General features: G+C 29.3%; 1 long non-coding RNA gene across 1 annotated transcript in view; it reads left to right on the top strand.

The window, feature by feature from the left end:
* LOC142318087 (uncharacterized) overlaps positions 1-18,833 on the top strand; it is a 30,683-nt gene extending 11,850 nt beyond the window's left edge. Inside the window, exons 2-3 of the long non-coding RNA XR_012754821.1 lie at positions 4,009-4,176; positions 18,676-18,833. This is a non-coding gene — a long non-coding RNA (uncharacterized LOC142318087). The remainder of the gene's footprint in view (positions 1-4,008; positions 4,177-18,675) is intronic.
* Positions 18,834-24,211: the final 5,378 nt, after the last annotated feature.

Below are 24,211 nucleotides of genomic sequence, written 5' to 3'. Positions count from 1 at the left end.
TGACCACATAAGGTATCTAAATTTGCATCTGAATCGTCGACTGACGAGGAAAAATCATTTAAGAGAAAAGAGGAAACAGTTGAACATTAAGTTTAAACGGATGTATTGGTTATTAGGCAGAGGGTCCCGGTTACAGTTGTTAAAATAACAGCTACGAGTATTTGCACAAAGTACTTCTGAAACCGTTACGGAACTGCTGTAGTACCCAGTTTTGGGGAACGATGAATAAAAGCAACGTTGGAATTATTCAGCGATTTAAAAATAAATTATTTACTACAACATAACTGTAGCACCATGATTTGTAAGCTATAGCGAGTTTCATGAGTATCTGGAGTTGCTTATATGCACGAGAAAATTCAGCGATTTAGCTCAAGGTACAAATTATAGCTTAACAACCACGAAAACCATCTTGTTGTGAACTTTCCGATTTAGGAAGGATATTAGAAGCTTGAAACGTTTCCATATCTTGGATGTAGAAAGTAATGTGTGATGTCTAATGTTGGGATTTTTTCCTAATGTACTTTTGTATATACTATGTTTTAAAACTTGTTTCTTCTATTCTGTGTTCTTTTCATAGTATCCTATTTTTCACTTTATATTCCTGTATTTTATTTTGTTAATATGCATAAGATATATATTTGCTTACATGAATTGTTTTTGAGAGTTTCATTAGAAAATATTTTCATTCAAGCCTATTAATTTACTTATTTTTTTGTAAATAAAACCTTTTGTAAATAAAATTTGCTAAAAAACAATTGTATTGTAATTTTGTGTAAAGTACATTTTAAGAGTAGGGGTACAATATGAAAAGAGGAAAAGTTAAGATTTACTTATCATATTGTTCATTTGGCATCAAAGCAGGTGAGTTAAAAGAAAGTCTGAATTTTATTGAATTATTTATAAAATAAAAATTCAATTTAAAAGCAATAAGAAAGGAAACCTTAGAAATAAGGAATGAAGTATATAACCATGGAAAATATAACGTTCTGAAGTACAAAATTATGTTTTGTAAAAATAAGGAGAGGGAGAATAAATAAGATAAGTGTATAAAATTGACTGGTAAAGCAAGGTGAGAATCATATTGTGGTATTAAATGTGGATCAATGATTTAAATTTCTTTTTAGTATTTGATTTAATTTCACTGCCAAAGAAAAAAACAAAATGTAGAAGAAACCTCAGAAAAACAAAACAGAAGTTAAATTTAGCGGGTTCAAAAAGTTAAAAAAAATATCTTAATGCAATAACATAAAAATTTTATTTTCAAATTTTTTAATGAGAAAAATTAACTTTTGTTTTACTATTTAAAATTATCTAATGAATACTTTTTTTAATAACCTAGGCTTAGTAATTTCATTTAATAAAATGATTTTTAAGGGTTGGACTGAGATTGGAACCACACTTCGGCGTTTAGCAGTTTTATTAATCTACTGCTTACTCTGAATTTATTTTCAGTCAAGACATCATGAGAAATCTATTCCTTAACACAAGATCTTTAATTACTTCATATTTTTTAGGGCTTTAAAACTAATCCACATTTTGTACTCAGTTTTCAAGAAACATTTAAGTAGTAGACGTGTAGGTTTTTGCTGTGTATGCCTGTATTTATTTAATTTATGGCTTTGATTAAAACAAGTCTTTAATTATTTTTCATTATAAATTTTATCTTGCATTAACATTTGTGTAGTAAGTTTAGTACAGTATTTGTAACATCTACGAAACTTAACATTCTTGTTCTAAAAAATACTATACGGAGACAGTAATTTATTATTGTTATGTAAATAATGAAATTTAAAACCAGAAAACCGATGTTGAAGAAATTATGTTTTTAAACGCAATGTAATTCGAATTTTTGTTCAAAACAGTGATTTTACTTGTTTTAAAAGTTCTGAAATATTTCAGTAGATAATTTATTATATTGTTAAAAGTTCAGTAGGAAGGAACCATTTTTTCAGGATAATAATTTTGAAAGCGATATCAGTTACATCAATCAAGAAAATGGAAAGCAATCTTTAGATCATGAAAAGAGAAGTGTCATTAAACGTATGCAATCTTTCATTATATCATTAAACGTGGTTTGATTTTAATATATAATTTTTTCATAAGTATTGTGTTACAATACAAAAGTAAACGAAGATAATTATTATAAAGTATATTATCAAAAGACTATAAAAATATAAAATTCATCAATAAGCTTTGTTGAAACGCAATAAAATTCTTCCTCAGGCTAAAATTATTAATATTACAGTTACTTTTACCATTATAATTCTAGATGAACTATTTGATACTACTGGAAAAAGACAGTGTAAGATAAAGGAAATATTTTGAATGAATCCTTAACACTAACGGCCAGATAGAATATTGTGTAACAAAATTAATTACTTCTGCATAAAATATGTGAAAATACTAATATGTTTTAAAGTGAGTTTACAACAGATTAAAAGTTAAAAACCGTATCTGAGTATGTAAGCCTCTTTTCAATAAAAAAAAATTACTTAAATTTATAAAAATACTTTCTTTTAACAATAATAGACAGAATATTTATTAAAGTAATTCTACAAGTTGTATAAACTAGTTTATCAGTGTAATCTAATAAAAATGTTACAAATATAGTTGACAATATGTGCGCAGTACAAATCTTTGCAATATTCACGTGTTCGAAGTAAGTTACAAACGGCTGATACAATAACCAATTGTTAATGTAGTAACATTAGTACAGCACAGTTACATCCTAGTTATGTTTACTATTTAACTGAATAATAAACAGGCAACACAAATCCAGAGATTAGTAAGATTATATTTTATTAATTCTGAAATCTTTTTGGTGGATCTTTAATTACAAGAAGAAAAATAATTTTTACGATAAATGAATTAGCTTTTCAAAGAATAATCATTGATGGGCTACTACCATTTTGAAAAACTGCCCCAAACATTCAATGTGAATCATGGGTATGCATTGCCTCTACCGTTGCTTCCTTGGATGTTTTAGCTAAACGCTTCGCTCTTCTGAAGTTGCCTTTCTCACATCCAACCTTTTTGCTTAATTCTTCATCCTTACAATTCCGGTTTGTGTTCGTTGAGCTTAGGTGCGGTATAAGATTTTCTCTAATCCGGGAGTTCACTGAAATGTTTAGTCCCACAAAATAAGCCAATTTTTAAGGTTCATATCGGGTTAAACTGGGTCACATAATTTCTCCTAATTTAGAATCATGTAAAAAAATACTGAAATACCTTTAAATTACTGGATCTTTTTGCTAAGAGACTATAGTCCTGCGTTCAAATCACAGTGACAACATAGAAAAATAGGACTTATCTCGTTTACTATGAGAAAAAATGTAATGATAAGAGCACGGTGGTAAGGAGAGCTCGACTCGTATACATAAAACAAAGAGGTTGTTACGTCGGAGTAATGTGAGCAGAGGGTAAAGTGCGTGAAACAAGCTACTGCGTTGAAGAAGCTTGAATAAAACATCATAAGTAAATATCATTTAGAAACACTCTATTCTAGAGATTATCTGCCATCCACACGCTTGTGTAACGTAAGATTTGGCATCCTGTCTATTCTCACCTGTTACTAACCTCTGCCTCTCTTTAGCCCTAATTAAATTGTAAAATATTTTATATATATATATATATATATATATATATATATATATTTGTGTGCGTGTGTGTGTGTGTGTGTGTATAATGTATATATATATATATATATATAAAATAATAATTGTTGGTAAAGGACTGTATATACAGTCCTTTACCAACAATAATTATTTCAAACCATGCCCATTTTTGTCATAGCCAATAAATCCTTTTATTCTATAAAATCTTATAGGTAAATTCAGTTGTAATGCTAAAATGTTTGTATAATATTTGTTTAAAGTAACGTAGACACTTTTTAACTATTTATTTTCAATTAGAAACATCAAGATTAGTTTTTGCTGTTTCATTTGTTTTTTATCGCACACCTTTACGTAGTAGAGATTGAAGTTACCATCAATTGATTTAATTTTTCAGGAAAAAGATCATCAATTATAAAAGTCTTTTCTACCAGCTACATTTCTCCTTCATCCACCACTTCAAAGTGAAACATTGAATTGATATCTTATAAAATGGAACAATAAGGATCATTAGAAATTAACAAAAAATGACGAAAGTAGACGAGGTTTAATATAAGCAGTAAAGGTAAGCACAAAATTATTTGTAATATCAGTGAGAATATCTCAAAATTACGGCTATGATTTCACCGTTCATTATTACAAAATCATAATGATAATTTAATATTAATTGTGGAAAGCAATGTATTTAATGTAATCAGTGTGATAATTTATTTAATCTATTTATATTTATTTGATAATTACAATTCTTATAAGTGCACCAAATTGCATTAATTCAAACCGTTTAAAATAACTTTAACCTGATTTGCTTTTTTATTTATTTTTTTTTACGGCTGTGCTCAAAAGTATTTATGAAAAAAACGGGCTTTTCCTTTCACGTAAAAGTAAGTAAACGAAGTTTTCCCACCTTCTATTTGGCAAAAAACTGGCAAAACAATGAGGTAATTATTTGTATGATTCGATTCATTTCCGTTTCCGTTATCTTATTTACAATACTAAACTGCAGTCCAAATTTTAAAATAAAAATTATATAAATGAAATGCGCTGATAAAAAATAAATTATTGTATTAATGGTTTAGCTATTCAAAGAATAATCTGGTTTGCTATTTCCATGTTGAAAAAAATGCCCTAAATATCCAACTTGCACCATCGGTATGCGTTTCGTCTAACATAACTTTTCTTGGGATGAGTGTTTTAGCTGGGTGTTTCGCTACTCAGAAGATGCCTTTCTAACATCCAACCATTTTACTGAATTCCTCAGCCTTTAATATTGATGAATTAAAACGTGCAATATATCTCATTGCTTTTTGGATAACCTATCAATATAATCTAATTATAACTTGATTATGATAAAAATGTCACAATCAATTACCAATCTTAAAAATGAAGATTAAAAGCAAGATAAAATTTACCTGAAGGGAAAAAATAATTTTAATATAAATAGTAAATAATAAACAGTAAAATATTTTAGTATAAGTAATATACACGGAAACTATTATTTTACTCGTTTAATATACTTTTAACAATATCGCATGAGTAATGTTTACGCGTTATTCGATAAATTGCTGCATTTTAATCGATGTTTTATAAAACTGCTGCCACTTTTCGTTTAGTGAGCGTAAACATTTCATACATTTGTTGAATTCTGTTGTAGATATTATAAAACAAAAATTTTCTAAATGAGGAGAAAGAAGTAAATGCTGTGAAATTAAAATCATTTCATTTTAAAGACAAGAAAGTGAATAACTGTTATTTTAAAAGAGTTTCTTTTAAGGAAAATATTTTTTTTAAAATTAAACTTAATTATAATTAAATATAATAAACTAAATATATAATTTCAAATGTTATCAAAATATTATACAGATTAAGTGAATGATTTTACATTAGTGATACTGGAGTAGAATTTGCTGTCATAATTTTTTTTTTGAAATTCAGTGATATGTTTCTATAAAAATATAATATTTATGATACAACATAATTAATTACTGAATTTAAACTGGAACAATATTACACCATAAAAATAAATATTTTAATTATAATTATGTAACTGAAAGCACGTCACAGAATTGTAAATGATATTGAATTTCACTTTCAATAGTACGTTTAAAATAAATGTATTACAAAATCGTTGAAGAAAAAATATTAAACAATCTAAAACCAAACATACAATTGGGATATAGCACACAACAAATAAGAGTTTAGAAAAGGAAAGCTCTGAATTTTATTTATATTCTAATCTTATATTGTTAGAATAAACCTCATTCAAGGAATAGTTATAATTTAAAATGAGATAATTTTGCATGCCATGAGAAAAATTAGTTAATATTTACAACGTTTAATTGACTCAGACAATTTACTTAATACAATTAGTGGAGTAATATAGTGAATTTTAAATGAATATATTTCATGTCTTGGATCAATAATTTTTTACGACCCTTGTTATAATTGCAAAAAAAAGAATTGGATCAAAGTTTTGAAACAATTTTTAAAGCACACAATGAATGCGAAAAAATAATGATTGTAATGACAGCACGTGTAATCCTCACAAGATTCTTAGGATAAATTTTTAGAGTCCAGATTATTTGTAAATCTTATACTCTTCTTTTAATTTATAAATTTTGTTTTACTCCTCAATTCCCTTAAATTACACGGCAATTTGGCAATTACTACAAACAGGTGTAATACACCATTATGATCCTTTACACAAAACGTTTTTTGTTGATATAATAATAAAAAATATTAGATAAAAGACCAACAAATCTATAGTTATTAAAATGTATCTTCTCTAAAACTTAACGTAGCATTCGTATAGAAAAAAATCATTTTTAATAAAAACAGAAATTAGGGATTATAAGAGAGTTATTAGACCTGAATATTTGTAAGTCACTGAGTGTTTATGTATAAGTTAGATGAGATTCAAGAGCTAGAGAAGAGAGAGAAAAACATTAAGAAAAATATTAGAGTCGGTTATAATTGAAGAGAATAGAGAAAATGAAGAGATCTATAGATTTAATGACAGATGTATCGTAATTGATATTATAAGTAAAGAAGACCGATGTTTTCTGCACATCTTTTCAGAATGAAAGAAAAAATATTGACTAAAAGAATTTTTAATTTTGCCTACAATCAAAAAAATTAAAAGCACCTGGGTTAACAAAGTTTTAAAGCATAAGAGAGAACTAATCATATATATATACACACACACACACACACACACACACGCACGCACATACAGAGAGAGAGAGAGAGAGAGAGAGAGAGAGAGAGATAGTGAGAGAGAGAGAGTTTTTTGTCATTAAAAATAAATAAAATAATTATATATAATTAAATCACATAAATCATATAAACCATGTGCAAATAGAATACTAAAAATTATCGTGGAAATTTGATGAGAAAACGTAGGTATTTTTACACTGTTCTAGAAAAATAATACCGAAAAAATACTTTGATACTATAATTTCACCTTTACCTTAAGTAAATTTAATAAAATTTATGTTATGAAAATAAATAGTTGTTTTCTATTAATAAAAATAATTTCACTAACAATATAAACAACTTACAACCATGTTAACGATTTACGCATACATTGGAGGAGGTTGCACCAACAATTTAATTTCATTTCGTAACTGGAATAAGTAAATGTCATTATGCAGGGTGATTCAAAGAAAAGGGAAATTTTGAAAGTTGTGTTGGTAGCCGTGGGCGATTGGTACCACTTGATAAATGGCGCCAGCCTCTCTAACCTAATCTCCATTTAGTTGTCATGGATCCTTGGAGTGCTGCGCAACGTGCATTTGCTATCAAAGCGTTTTACAAAAACAATGACAATGTGGAAGGAGCACGTAGAGAATTTCGCCGTCATCTTAATCTGGGACGGCACGACCGTGTTCCATCAGCACATGCAATTAAAACATGGATATCTAATTTTGAGGAAACTGGTTCGGCAATGAAAAAGAAGACTCCAGGCCGTGAGCGAACCGTCCGTACACCACAGAATGTTCAAGCTTTACGAGATGCTGTCACACGAAGTCCACATCGGTCAATCCGTCGTCTCTCAGCATCTTTACAATCGCATAGTTCAAGTGTTCGAAGAATGTTAGCGAAGGACTTGCAATTCCATCCGTACAAGTTGCAGATCGTCCAGAAACTGAAACCGAACGATGCGGTTGTGCGAGCACAATTCTGTAATGTAATGCTTCAGAAGATAATGGATAACAAAGAGTTTGTTCACGAACTGTATGTCAGACGAAGCGCATTTCCACCTCAGTGGATTGTTAACAAGCAAAATTTCAGATACCGGGCAAAAGAAAATCCTACGCAGCTACATCAGCGTCCGTTGCACAGCCAGAAACCGTACACAAAAACTGACCGTGTGGTGTGCTATGTCATCTTACGGTGTTATAGGTCCTTATTTCTTTGAGGATGACAACGGTCTCGCGATTACAGTGACATCGGCTCGTTACGTAGCCATGCTTGAAACCTTTGTTGTGAAACAACAAAAGAGATATTCACCGATTCTTAACACAGCCTGGTTTCAACAAGACGGAGCAATGTCACATAGCAGCTGTACGCCGACTGTTTGGACAACGTGTCATTTCACGAAATGGTGACATTAGATGGCCTCCCAGATCGGCTGGTCTCTCAGCTTGCGATTACTTTTTGCGGGGTCACCTTAAAAGCAAAGTGTTCCACAGTACACCTGTTACAACGGAAGAACTGAAGGCAAAGATCCGAGAAGCAATTGCGGGAATTCCAGTTGAGATGTTACGTCAAACCATGAACAATTTAACGAAGAGACTTCGTGAGTGTTTACGTAGAAGAGGAGGTCACCTGCAAGATGTCATCTTTAAAAAATAAACTAAAATCTATGTATCCTAAAATGGCAACATTTGTACAATTACATGAAATAAAATTCATTTTCTAAAAAAAATTTTCATTAACGTTATTTCATTTTTAAAATTTCCCGTTTCTTTGAATCACTCTGTATGTTTAGATGAAGATGGAAAATGTTTATAAAAAAAAAGAATCAACACAATCAAACACATTTTTGTTTAATTTTTAATAAAGAAATATCATAAATAAAATTTAAATAAACAAATGTGAATATAAATTGCGAAATTATATCTATTAAGCAGCTGAAAGAAATCCTTTTATTATTTATGGTATTAAACTGTTAACCTATGGAAGGATTAAGAGATTAACATATAAAAACGTAAATTGGACACTAAGAAAATATTCTTGGATTAATATAATAGATACAGCGGAAAAAAGTATTTATTAAAATTAGTTTACATCATCCAAACAAGACAATAATCAATTTATACGTAATTTTTATGAACATCACAAAAAGTAATCATTTTACAAGGAAATGCCAAGATGCATTGCTACCCAATACTACAAGGTATATAATCTGTAGTAGACCTTCCAACTACGTGTCAATTGGTACGACTGTCAATTTCACGTAGAAAATTAACGGATAACACTTCAGTATTGAATAGCTGTGTACAGAGTTACTTTAGCAATCAAAATAAAATTATCTGGTACAGCTTCAGTAGAAATCTCACAAAAATCATTTAATATCGTAACTGATAAACTTTTATAATTAGAAATTCCTGTTAAATTTTCTGTTTTATAATTTAAAGCATTGAAGACTGGTATGAAGGAAAGCAAGAGTGTTGTATTCTAAATACATATTTAGTAAATTTGTATTTGTATTTTAATTTTTTAATTTTTTTGTATTTAGTTTTTATTTGTAGCAAATTTATACTACAAATACAGGTTTTTTTATTATTTATATTCTTTTTTTTTTTTTATTACAGTTTTGTGAAAGTTTTAATAGAATTACTTTTCTAATTTATATCAAAAATCTTTGTTTTAATTTTATTATAATTGCGAAACAATTGCTCTTTCTTAACCGTTTGACCAGAAAATACTGTTTTTTCATTTGTCTGGGTAAACATAACTTGCATTATGGTCTTCTGCGATAACATAATTGGTGTAAAACCCTTGATTGTTATATTTTTTTAGTAAAGTAGTAAAAAAATAATTTGATATTTTTTTTTAGAATAAGAATCATACTAACGAAATAATAATAAAAAAACTATATTTTTTTGAAACGAAACCCCAAATGAATTATAATATTACATAAAATTTTAACAAAAAAACAAAAAAAAAATATTAAAACACAAGAAATGTTTTAATAATTAATTACTATATACGTCTATTGTGAAACCAGAAATCTGTAAATTTGAAATATGTGTATTTAACATTACAGATATTGTATATACTTACTTATCACTGTTTATTTTCCTTAATTCAATGTGCATTTAGGAGAGCAGAATATATTCGTTACAAGCAGGATTACCGCATAATATACTTGACCGTACAATTTTAATCATTAAGTATAACACGCACCATGCACAGCCAGTTATTTTCTCACAGAATAGAGTATTATATTAAATAAAACTTACGTAGAAGCCAAAGTTAATTAAAAACATTTTATTATAATTTTTTTTAAATATTCAATTATTATGATTCGATCAGTTTTAACATGATGGTTTATTCGTTGAAAACAGATATTAAAGTATAAAACTAATAGAAAAGATTAAGTCAAGAAATTCCCAAAATTCTGTCAAAAAGTTGTAATTATGAAAATTCTTAAAGATCGTGATTGGTTCTTTTGGAAAAAAATGAAGTGGATAAAACGTTTCCAGTATTAGAGTCGTATAAAAAGGATATGACTGCGTCTTTTTACTTTCTTGTACAAAGTAAAGCAAGTATTGTGATCAGGAAAATATTTGGTTTTCAGATTTCAACGGAAATATCCATTTTGACCATCCATGAACCTATTATGACTAGTTTCACCGTGACGTATGTAAGTAGATACGTATTGAAATTATATATGATTGAAACCATCTTTATAATTAAAAAATATTCCAGGTGTAAAATATAGACTTTACTCCTGTTCGCAATTGAAATTACCACTGGAAATATTGAAAAGATAAATACTGAAACTAGTAGAGTTCATTAGATCTTACTTCATAGAACTTATCATTCAGACGACTGAAGTTGGAAATAACCAGCTCCTAGTTTTGATCTTAGAAAATTTTATGGAGAATTTTAGGTTATTTAAACGTTTAGCCAATCAAGAAATATATTTTTGGGCACGCTTATCCTGCTAACCAAAACCATAACATCGTCTGTATAGCTTCCAACCTCTTAATAAATGTCAGAACTTCCCAAAAAATTAAAAGTTCTTGAGAACTCAAAAACTTTTAGCCGTAGAATGTTGAAATTTTGGATTTAGGACTGTTGTAACGTCTAGTTGCGCACCTTCCATTTTGATTGCAATCGAGCCCAAACTCCAAAACAATTTGGATTTTTGGCTTTTTCATAACCCTCACTCAGAGCTTTTCAACGGTATATCATAGTGGTACTTATTTCCATTTTTTCCAGAGTTAGATCCAAATAAAATTTTAAGTAATGAAATGTTTGGATATTACAAGGGAAGGCCCATCATTTCGAATTAGAGTTCATTTCATTTTTTTTAACTTTTTAATTTAAATATATTGATTTTATATAATAATTATAAACACGTGATTGTAAAAAATTCACAATAAATAGTTATTCAATAAAAAAAAAAAAAAAAATGAAAATATCAGAAGTGAAATAAAACTTTATGTACTTCATCACACATCAGTACGTGTAACACATCAGAGTTTTTCTTTGTTTCTAAGGAATTATGTTCAATATAGAAAACAAAATCATTGTAAAGGCGTAAGAAATACAACAAAACTGCAAAGGGTGGAGTTCAGTAAGTGACACTTACATGTACGTTTAAAAGATTACAAACTCTCTTAAAAATAAAAAGTTGATAAACATTTTTGAAACAATCAAATTAATAAATGAAACATCGGAATGGGGTTGTACTTCAGAATATATCCTAGAACCCAATATTAAAAAATAAAAGAACTTGGTTTGAGTTTAAGGGAATTCCTGTTTCTATGTGATATGAATCTTATGTTTTAAAAGAAATTGAAAATATTCAATTTTAGAAGTTTAGTGTCTATGTTGCCATAAATAATTTTTTAGTAAGTTATAATTTGAAATGCCATTAGCGGCTGAGGAAATATGATATAAAACGCTAAAAATTCAAAGATTACGATGGAAATTTTCACAATAAGGACGTCTACTTACATTACTATTGAGATCAACACTCAGATTCAACTAGTGAGATCAATTTAAAGTATCTTATAAATATTTATCTCACCAAGCACCAGGAACTGTAATTAATTAAAATCTGTGTTTGGAGTTTTTGTAAATAAAAGCAGCCGATCTTAGGTGGAAGGAAAAAGTTAATCACAATACGTTCTATGTTTAAGTGATACATTTAATTATTTAAAGGGAAGAGATTATTAAAGCATTTAGCCAAGCAAGAAACATATTTGTTGGTACGCTTGTCCTACTAAACAAAACCGTAACATCGTCTTTATAACTTTCTACCTCTTAATAATTGTCAGAACCTTCCAAAAAATTAAAACTTCTTGAGAAACTAATCCTAAAATTTTTGTTTTCTCTGAATTATTTTTTACCATTCACACTTGTTTGCTTCTTCTGAAAAATTTTACAGTTTATTAATAAATGAATTGCCTTCTTCAATCTGCTTCCATGAAGCTGGGTAACAGGAATTCAAGCTGGCCTATTAGGTATTTAAGTTAATGTCTTCCCGAAATTTTTTCGAGAAAACTTACAGAATATGTTGTGCGTTCCTTGAAGTCTCACGTACAAATCGTATTTTTAGCGATTGTATAATTTATGCCATAAAAAGGATAAGTATCGTAAGATCATGTAAATGAAAAAGAGTTTCTTTTCGAGTGTACGAAATCTCTTACTAATTTCAATAACTGTATATTTTGGCATTTAAAGAAATCCACTTTTGTTGTGGACAACATAAAGAAAAGGTTCCTTTGAATACTAGCGAGTACTCCTTTGAATTTTGTGGACAGAGTAATCAAATTCTAGTACAACTCTCAATTCAGATTTTAAGCGATAAGAAATCTGAGGTCAAAGTGCTGCTTAACTTTTCGTGTAAATGAACATTCACTGGCCCCTGTATCCTAATACGCTTTATCAGTTTGCACTCCCAAAAGTGTCAAATATATTGGTCTATAAAATTGTACTTAATTAGTTTTATTCTTAAGTTGAGAAATATCTCAGCATGACAGAATATCTTTGATCCCTTGTCGTTTGATTAAAATCATCTATTTCTGTAATTCAAAAACATTCTAGCTGTAAAGTATCCACTGTAGTCTTGTCCCCAATTGCAATTACCATTGGAAATATTGAAAAGATAAGTACTGATGCTAATAGAGTTCATTAGATCTTACTTCATGGACTGAACAACGACTGAAGTTGTAAATGTCCAGCTCGCAGTTTTGATCTAAGAGAATTTTAAAAGTAGTAAGACCACTAGTCTTACTATGACTGAAACCATAGGATAACTAGAATATTTTATTCAAGTTGGTGTTTCACAATTATTAAAGTTGAAATTTAGTTTTCATAATCAATAAACTATGTATAATCTCATAAGAAATATCAAAATAGTTATTATTATCCTAATAAGTATTATAATCCTAGTTAGTATGAGGAAAAAAATTTACTACTTTAAATAAAAATAATGCTTCTTATTATTCATTTAATAATTAATTCATTTTGATTGCTAAGGAAAAATATTTACAAAATAATATGCAAATAATATCTTTGGTTGACGAAATATTAATGTTGATGATTAACGCAAGGCTATCATATAATTTTACTCTATACGTAAAATTATCGTTTGATAACATAAACTGCATGTTTTGGTATTGACAAGTTACAGATTTAGACAAATTTACATTACATACGTTAAAATGTATTACTAAACCATTTAAAAAACTACAAAAAGAACGTTAATTTATTTTTAGAATTTTCAAATAAATAATTTGAAAAATAAATCACTGTTATAAAATATTTAATGTGTGTTCACGCAAAACTAAGGTCTAAATGAGCTTCGACTGAATTTACGTTGGAGCGAACGCTTCCCATTTCATGATAGTTACAGTAAAAAACATATTATTTTCTATAGTTTTATTTACATGACTCAAATGGTGTACGCAATTTACAAATAAATTTGGAAAGTAATAAAATTTATCCTGAATTTATTACTTTGTTAATGTTTTACTAAGAACGTTTTAATCATTCGCTACGTGCTGAAAAAATAAAAATAAATATTTTTGTATCTGTTGAACTCCAAAACCCGTTCTACACAAGAACTTTACTAATATGATAAAAAGAAATGACAATATCTGTGTTCTAAAGGAAAATCGCTTTCGTCGTTGATTCAATTAAGTATAGAGTTAAAAATTTTTATTTGAAAAAAAGAATTAGCGAAGGATTATTTTACTAACCGCTGGAAAAGGTCTTATTGAAGTTATGGGTATTACAGGGCGATCAATTAGGTAAATAATAATAAATTCTCCAATATGTTGTGAATTCAGTTTTCCTGATTTTTCACTAAATAAATATGGGGTTTCAAAGGATCATTATTCGTTTATCTGCTATAAAGAATAATTTATGGTATTCTAACCAATTAAAACGTTTTTTTTTTTTTCAAAAATTGATTTAAATAATAAATTGAAGTATATTTATTGTGTCTGCATACATATTCAAGATCAAAGCAGTCATAGATGCAGAATTATGTAAACAGAAGAAAAACTGATTCAACTCATCTGATTAAAAAAATTTTGCAAATTGATAAAAAGTCCCCTCCCTCAATCAATCTTTCACTCTGTGGTAAATAATGAATAAATTAACCTATAAATTTGTTCTTAAATGAAATAATTTCTGTATGATCCGTTCTTGAAATTATATTTTAATGGATCTCATAAATTTTAATACTTTCCTTTGTGATCAGAGTAAATTTATAATATTATTAGTGTGTAAACCTACTATTTCCAATGTCCCACGTAAGCTACCGATTTTTTATTTACACTCATTAGTGATATTGATTGGTCGTAAATTAAAATCAAAATCATAAGACCAAGCATTACCTTTTTTCATAATTATCTCAATTTCCTGATAATATTGGTGATACATCTGTTCAAAGAATAGTTATGGAAAATCTTATATATTAATTCAGCATTAAAAAATTAATTTGATATGTGTGGAGGATGATGGCTACAATAAATGTAAATTCTAAACTACGTTTATATAGAAAACACTCTGTAATAAAAAATGAAGTAAGATGGTTACTGAACCTACATAAAATGCAACCATAAAATTCTAAGCAACAAATAACGATTATATTACCATATCTGATTCGATTCAATAAAAAATTTGAAAGAGTTCAAACTGAAGAACGGATTATTCAAATCTATGAAAACGTAGACAAACCTAAAATTCCTGTCGAAGTTATCAAAATGTTTCTCCGCTTAAATTTGCCGGATACATGGAAATGATTATCGTAAAAACATAAATATTAACACATACATAAATATTCTGCGCAAAAATCAGGAACAAAATAAAAATAATCAATGCGTCAATAAACTCAGCATTAACAATATAATAAACTTGTCCACTAGCATCGCAGTTACAGAAAAATTTTCCTTTCTTAGAAACAAACTAGAAGATGAAAAAGATCCGTCAAGATTGGATCTGTGAAATCACAAACGTAAAAAAGTTACTACAATAAATAATTATTTTTCATTAAAAAAAAAGAAGATATTATTTACAACCTTATGATCTCATTTCTGTGTGCTCTCCTATTTCTAGCATTCTAGCTCTTTACAACAAGTAGGACAAACACACAAAATCATCATGAACATATGTCAGAAAATAATATACTAATACGACGGTGACAAAAGCTTATTCTACCAAGGCAACACAAGGCGTTATCAACGACTAATAACATAAATAAACAAATGACACGACATGCTAAAGTTATTTGTTGAATATAAGCCCAATTTACACAATTATTATCTGAAATTTACATCGTACTTTTGCACGTAATAGTAGAAAAAAATAATGTAAAAGAACGGTAAACTGTACATAATTAACTAAACGACAAAAAAAAAATGGCTTAGAGAAGAGGCGTTATACAAATATTCAAGTCAAGTAATGTAGAATACAAAAGTGGAAATGAAGTTTAAATGTACATAAATAAGAAAAAACTTTGTAAAAAAAGAATGATTCAGAAAGAATGTGAATGGCATAAAGAACTATTAGACAGAGGAACAAAAAAAATTTAGTGGGTTTTATATACACAAAAAAAAGAACCGTGTCAAATTGGATGAACTAGTGAAAAGTCAAAAAGGAAATTTCAAAGATAGAAGGTTAAATAAATAATTATACTTTAATCAGAAAAAACGGTAGAAAATCTGAGTGGTTTAAAGTAGGAAGAGGTGTTAGTTAAGGATGCTGCTATCACCGTCATTATTTATTATTTAATTTTTTATTATTATTTTTTGTTGAACATGTGAAAAACGTAGTCTAAATATGATAAAAAATCAGGTGAGGATGAATGAGAATTGTGTAAGGTTCCCAGATGACATGATTTTTTAAAAGTTGAAGCATAGCAGATTAAATAGAGTTTCTTAATGATTTAAACATCAAAATAAGTTCTGATGAAATATGAAGTAAAAATAAACGTTAGGAATGTAAAAGTAATGAGGATAAAGATCAACGAAGAAAAAAATATTGAGTAAGAATAGCAAAATAAATACTTAAGAAGTTTTCAAACCGATAAATCACTATAGAAAGAGTTATTATGAGGGAAGATGAAGTTAGGGCAATAGAGCGTCTTCTGGTAATATGTTTGGAATGTACTCTGCATAAATGTAAAATATAAACTTGTAGAAAATACTATAAGAAAATTGTAGGCGCTTTACAGACAGTATAGAAGAGAAGTAGACAGAAAAAGTATAAAAAAAAACAAAAACGAATAATTAATGAAGAGTTAACGAGAATATAATCTTAACCCAAAAAATTGTGAATATTAAAGCTAAACTGACGCTGGAAGATATTATGAAAGATAAAGTACTGATAATATAGGAAGGATCACTATAAAGTCCGATAAAGGTAAAAGTTATATATAATCTACAGTTTAGCTTAATCTTTAGCTATAATCTACCCAACTATTTAGCTGAGAATAAAGATTATACACTGGATCTAGAGACCATATTCTTTACTTGCGTTACTTTATTCATTTTAGCAAAATATTATGACATTAGGAAATGCATTTTCTAAGTTTTGGTAGGAACTGTCTAATAACAGATTTAATTAGATAAACAACAATTTAACTATCAAATAACAATCGTATTTTAATTTAGAGAATGAAACATTTATTAACTATCTATTGATTGTATTTCATGTATTTTTTGTTACGATTCATCCTGCCCGTCGTAAAAGGCGACTAATAGATGCCCCCAATCCTAAGGGGTGACACCCAGGTTGATAGAATGTATGATACGGGAGTCAATGTGTATATTTACTGTGGAACTCGAGCACCGGAAGACCCACTGCTTAAATGTAGCCTTACCAGTGTACTCCGAGGGTATGTGCTGGCTTACCCACCCTTTCTGTACGTACTTGTAAAAATACTATGAACGATTCAGATAAATACAACGGCTTGGGTACCAGCTTAAATATATCAAAACCAACACCAACCACACACTACCACAACCGCCTACTCTATATCCAGCCAAAAAAAAAAGATGAATTCGTGGTCACAAAAGAATACTCCACGAAAAACAAAGATACCACTTTCACAGGACTATACCAACAAAAAAAAAAACAGCTAGTTACAATAAGGTCCGCTCTTCCCTGAGAAACGGAGTGTTTCCTAATTGCCATCCAAGACCAAGTAATAGAAACGCGAAATTACAAAAAGTACGTAATTACCATCCGTCAAATTACACATGCAGGAAATGCCATCAACAAAAGGAAACAATGGAACAGATCACAGATGGATGCAGAGCTCTAACCGGAATCGAATACACAGCCAGATATATCACAGGAGATAAAGTAGTATATCAAGCTATAGCCACCACTTACAAAGTCATCAAAAATACAGATCCCTACTACAAATAAGTTCCGACATTCATACTCGAAAATAGTTAATACAAAATATACTGGTATATAAAAATTCATATGGATAAAACAATCCCCACCAATTGACTGAAAATACACTGAAAAAGTATCCAAATTCAACGTTTTAGCAACAGAAATAGAAAGGCTCTGGAAACAAGAAAAGTCATCATAATCCTCATTTAATCAGTTACGAGCCTTAACCCTACATATTCACATCAGATCTAATAGAATTAGCAACTAATACACTCATATAGAAAAACTGCCAGAAATCAGTCATACTCAATCATCCAAAATTGTCAGATCTTTCTTCAATAAACAATCATAATAGTATTTGTACTGACTTGTAGCCCGGCGTGCAGAATTAGATTGCAATCACTCTAGAGAAGAGAAAAATAAAAATTATAATTTATTTTTTTTTATTTATTCGATTTGATAATTGTGCAAAATTGTATCTCGCAAAGAAATAATTCGTATCACCAGGTTCCCGGATTAATATTATTTGTATAAATGCTAGTCATACTGTAAATCACGAAAAATAAAAATAAAAATTATACTTATAACCTTACTTAATATTTAAAATGTTATCAGTTACTTAATTAAGGTAAGAACATACAAGCCGATAAAAACAATTAAAGTAAATACAGATTATTATGAAAGAATAAATAGATTTCACTAAAAAATTAGAATAAATATAAATACAGGCATTTTTTAATAAATTTATGGATCTAAATTATCCTGTACTTATAGAACACAAATTCCATTTTTAAATATAAAATGTATTAAAATAATTAATACATAGAACTTAATACATTTTTATAATAAAATTGTCAATAAAAACTATAATATAAAAAATACAAAAAATAATTAAAGTACATAATATATTTTATAATATAAGGAAAATAACAATTAAGAAATTTCTGGTAATTAATAATTTTCTTTTTAGCTATTTCTACAATATTTGATGACAATTCATTAAAAATGGATGGGTTTTGGCATTTTGAAATCTTCTTACAACATATATATATATATATATATATATACTAAATAATTTGACAACGTGTACATTCGCTTGTGTGAAAGATAAAGGGATACATTGCATTTTACCAGGTATTTATTATTTTGGAAAAACGATTTGAAACCCCATTGGAAGGGACAATGCTTAAAGTAAAATAATAAGAATAAAAATAAAAATAATAATTTATATTATGTTCCTGTATTTCACACCACAAAGATAAAAAGAAGTTGAAAATAGAATCGTAAACTGAAATTATGTTAGTAAAAATTATATTATATAGATTATAGAACTTTAATGTTATTCATGCTGAAATTTCAGTTAAATGATACAGGATTTTAATAAATATTAATAGATAATAAATTATTATTAATAATTCTGTGGTAAATTAAAAAAAAAAGACAAATTATTATTCAGAGGTATTTTCTAGTGAATTAGTATAGAATACACGAAATAAATATCTAATTTAGCTTGGCTTGAAAACAAGATCAAGTAATGTTAATAAATAGCTGTAAAGATACTCCCCTCTAATATACAGCCGTGGCAGTAGACTGACCAAAACTAACCTATCATGGTCAAGATTGGTCAAGAGAGATTTGATATATAATCATCTCATATGTTTTGAAGTCATGTGACGGTGATGAAAAGTAGTGGTAAATTTACATTTTTGGTGTTTATTCTACCACGTCACTCCAACTTCCATGGTATTCAACGCATGAACGTCACACCTGTTCGCTATTTATCAACCTGTGTTTGTCACTCCTGGCCTTTACATCGTAAATCTCACAAATGGCTAGTTGCTCCGCAAACTCCCTCTTTGTGTCACTAATAAAGCTCTCTACCCACATCCCTAATTTCACTGAAAATTATGAGTGGGGTACAATTCATTCTATATTAATTAAATGATCACACAGCTCGCTGCTTTGTTACAATCACCATCTAAACTGCATCCACGTAGCGCTATCCCTCCAATATCATAATTCTGTTATGCGTTAAGTTTGGAGAATTTGTTATAATTACATTAATAATTTTTTTTTTGTTATAATTAAGACATTAGGTTTACATCATATCAATTTTCAGTACTATATTTTGTTTTTTGTCAGAAATTATGTAGCTGATTCGTTGATGCAGAATGAAACTTCTTCTTCTTTCTTGTGTTGATCTATCAATCTATAAATCGTTAAGCTCTGGAAATCCTAAAACATCAGATTCTTATAACACGTTATGTTTTTCTGTGTAGTTTATCTCCCTATAATCTTTATTTTTGAACCAGGTTAAATGGTAACGCAAAAAATTCAACATGATTATCAACCTTTACTGCGAACTACAAAAACTAAACGGTTATATCCTTATTACCCAACATGAGATTTGAAACGCCCAGATTTAAAACAATATCCCCTTTTTTTTAAGAATTTCATCCAAATTTGAATTTCAATGTTCCTGTGTAAATAAAATCTAACATATTTCCTAGCAGAGATTCAAATATTTTTTGTACTAATTTTTTCTTCTACAAAATGAATAAGCATCTTTATTTCTTCTACTTCAGGTGCGACTTTACAATCAAATTTTCTATCTAATTTTTAAACTACATTTAATCGTTATATACGTATATTATGTATCAACTTCACTGGTGAACCTCGTTATTCTTAATCTTATACTTTGCAATGATATTATTAATTATAACTATTATTAAAATAATTACTTTCCCGTATAGTTTTACATACGAGTAATAATATAAAGTACAATCCTGTGCGCAAATATCCCAGTTTCTCAGAAAAAATCACAAATCTTTAAAAACCTCACTGAAAGATTTATTACTCTATGAATATGACACCTACCACATAAAACTAATATACATATATATATATAATGAACAAATTATGCTTATAAAAAAAATATTTAGAATAATTATTCCATTGGAAACCTTTCGCCAATATTCTATTATTGCTAAAGCTGTTGGAATTATTCATATTGTTTTCTTACATATATTTGGAAAACAAATGATGTTATTTAAATATTCATTTTAGATGAGAAATTTTCCGTTTTTAGCCATAATCAGTTAGCGAGATTATGTTCTATAGAATTAATGTTAATATTAATCACAATCAGTCAATGTTATTTCGTTTTTTACAAAAATCCTGTAAGTGATAGCAGAATTTAAAATAAAACAAATGGTAATGTGACTTTTACATTGTATGAGAATTATAATTATCCATGAACTCTCTATGAATCATGAGACCTTGCCGTTGGTGAGAGGGCTTGAGTGCTCAGGGATACAGACTAGCTGGACCGAAGGTGCAACCATATCGGAGAGGTATCTCTTGAGAGCCAGACTATGGAATGATTACAGAATGAGGGCAGCAGCTCTTTCAGGAGTTATTAAGGGCGTAGGTCAGGACGACTTAAACGGCCATATCCACATCACTTAATCCTCTAAGTACTGCGCAGATGAAAGTAATGGAAAACTACAGCTGCTTTTTTTTCGAAAAAAATGTAGCTCTCCGCATTTTCATATACCAACGATGGAGGAGCTTTTCTTGGAAATATTCCGGAGGTAAACTGCTCCCCCGTTGGGATCTCCGGGTGGGGACTACAAAGAAAGAGGTCACCAGAAAATTAAAAAGTAAAATTTTACGAGTCGGAGCGTGGAATGTTAGAAGTTTAAAAATGGTTGGTAAAATAGAAAATTTAAAGAGGGAAATAGATAGGAAAAATATACATGTAGTAGGAATTAGTGAGATTCGGTGGGAAGAGGAAAACGACTTTTGATTAGGTGATTTTAGAACAATTAACACAGCTTCAGATAATGGCAGTCAGGAGTAGGTTTCGTAATGAACAAGAAGATAGGGAAGGGAGTAGAATATTTCAAAATGCATAGCGATAGAATCATTGTAATAACGATAAAATCGAAACCTAAACCGACAACGATTGTTAACGTCTATATGCCTACAAGCACCCATGACGATGAAGAGGTAGAGTGTGTATACGAACAAATTGACGAAACAATTAAACACATAAAAGGAGATGAAAATTTAATAATAGTTGGAGATTGGAATGCAAGCATTGGAAAAGGCAAGGAAGAAAATATTGTGGGTGAATACTGGCTGAGCAAAAGGAATGAAAGTGGGGACCGACTTATAGAGATTGCACGAAGTATAATTTAGTAATTGCCAACACCCAGTTTAAAAATCATAATAGAAGAATATACACATAAAAAAAAGCCAGGTGGTATTGGAAGGTATCAGATAGATTATATCATGGTTGAGCAAAAATTTAGAAATGAACTTGTAGTCTGCAAAACGTACCCCGGAGCAGACATTGATAGCGACTATAATTTAGTGATAATGAAACGTAGATTGGGGTTTAACAACCTTAAGAAAAGCTGTCAGATGAATCGGTGGAATTTAGAGAAGCTTAAGGAAGAGGAGGTAAAGAAGATATCTGAGGAGCACATCGCAGAGGTCTGAGCAAAAAAGATAAGGTAGAAAATGTAGACGAAGAATGGGAGAAAGTTAAAAAGGAAATTCTTAAATCAGCAGAAGCGAACTTAGGCGGAACTAAGAGAACTGGTAGAAAACCTTTGATTTCAGACGATATATTGCAGCTGATGGATGAACGTAGAAAATATAAGAATACTACTGATGAAGAAAGTAAAAGGAACTATCGACAATTAAGAAATGCTATAAACCGGAAGTGCAAACTAGCGAAAGAAGAGTGGATTAAAGAAAAGTGTTCAGAAGTGGAAAGAGAAATGAACATTGGTAAAATAGACGGAGCATACAGGAAAGTTAAGGAAAATTGTGGGGTATATAAATCAAAATCTAATAATGTGTTAAACAAAGATGTTACACCGATATATCATACGAAAGGTAAAGTCGATAGGTGGGTGGAATATGTTGAAGAGTTATACGGAGGAAATAAATTAGAAAGTGGTGTTATAGACGAAGAAGAGGAAGTCGAAGTGGATGAAAGGGGAGAAACAATACTGAGATCTGAATTTAAGAGAGCATTGAAAGATTTTAATCGCAGAAAGGCTTCTGGAGTAGAAGGAATACCTGTAGAATTACTACACAGTGCAAGTGAGGAAGAGATTGATAGATTATACAAACTGGTGCGTAATATTTATGAAAAAGACGATACGATTTAGAAATGATGCAGTAATATCATGATGATTATATAATAATTCTAGCTGAGAGTAAAAAGGATTTAGTAGGAACCATGAAAGGCATGGATGAGGTTCTACGCAAGAACTACCGCATGAAAATAAACAAATACAAAACGAAAGTAATGAAATGTAGTAGAAATAACGAAGATCGAGCACTGAAAAAAGAATATGGAGGTAGAAGAATTTTGTTTTATTTGGGAAGTAGAATTACTAAAGATGGACGAAGCAGGGGCGATATAAAATGCCGAATAGCACAAGCGAAACGAGCCTTTAGTCAGAAATATAATTTGTTTACATCAAAAATTAATTTAAATGTCAGGAAAGTATTTTTGAAAGTACATGTTTGGAGCGTCGCTTTATATGGAAGTGAAACTTGGACGATCGGAGTACCTGAGAAGAAAAGATTAGAAGCTTTTGAAATGTAGTGCTATAGGAGAATGTTAAAAATCAGATGGTTGGATAAAGTGACAAATGAAGAGGTATTGCGGCAAATAGATGAAGAAAGAAGCATTTGGAAAAATATAGTTAAAAGAAGAGACAGACTTATAGGCCACATACTAAGCAATCCTGGAATAGTCGCTTTAATATAGGAAGGACAGGTAGAAGGGAAAAATTGTGTAGGCAGGCACGTTTGGAATATGTAAAATAAATTGCTAGGGATGTAGGATGTATGGGGTATACCGAAATGAAACGACTAGCATTAGATAGGGAATCTTGGAGAGCTGCATCAAACCAGTCAAATGTCTGAAGACAAAAAAAAAAAGGTGTTATAAATTTCAAAAGCAATGTTGACTGTATTACATACTCTTCCTCTTAATCCCGCAGTTACGAATTTCATTTACAAGAGTATTTTGTAGTAAAATTCATATCATGGAAAGTTTTGGATCTATTCTATACACTCCAAATTACATGGTTTTAGTAATAAGCTGAATCGCAAATCTGAATAAGTAGCCGTGCTAAACACTCCTGGAGTACATATACGACTGAAGTATGAGTTTGGATAATAATCCAAATTAACAAGCGCGCTCCGTTAGTATTGTCACGCAAAAAATGCTCTCTCTCCCTCACCGGTAGTGGTTGAATGAAAATGTCTAGTTTTCCAGTAATTTGTTAACATATGGACTTGTAATGTATGATGAAATTGTTTTTTCAACAAAATAAAAGAAATTCCACATAGGTATCTAATAAACATAATTTAAACAAATAAATTTCACGTTGATAATGAAGGAAATTTAATAAAAATGTATATGTATTTTATTATTTTATTTTTTTATCAAAGGCAATCAATTTATTATTCATTAT

This window comes from Lycorma delicatula, chromosome 1 (assembly GCF_047948215.1).
Source record: "Lycorma delicatula isolate Av1 chromosome 1, ASM4794821v1, whole genome shotgun sequence".
In the NCBI taxonomy this organism is placed as follows: Eukaryota; Metazoa; Arthropoda; class Insecta; order Hemiptera; family Fulgoridae; genus Lycorma; species Lycorma delicatula.
The sequence above is the reverse complement of the archived record's forward strand: the minus strand, read 5'-3'. Positions and strand labels throughout refer to the sequence as shown.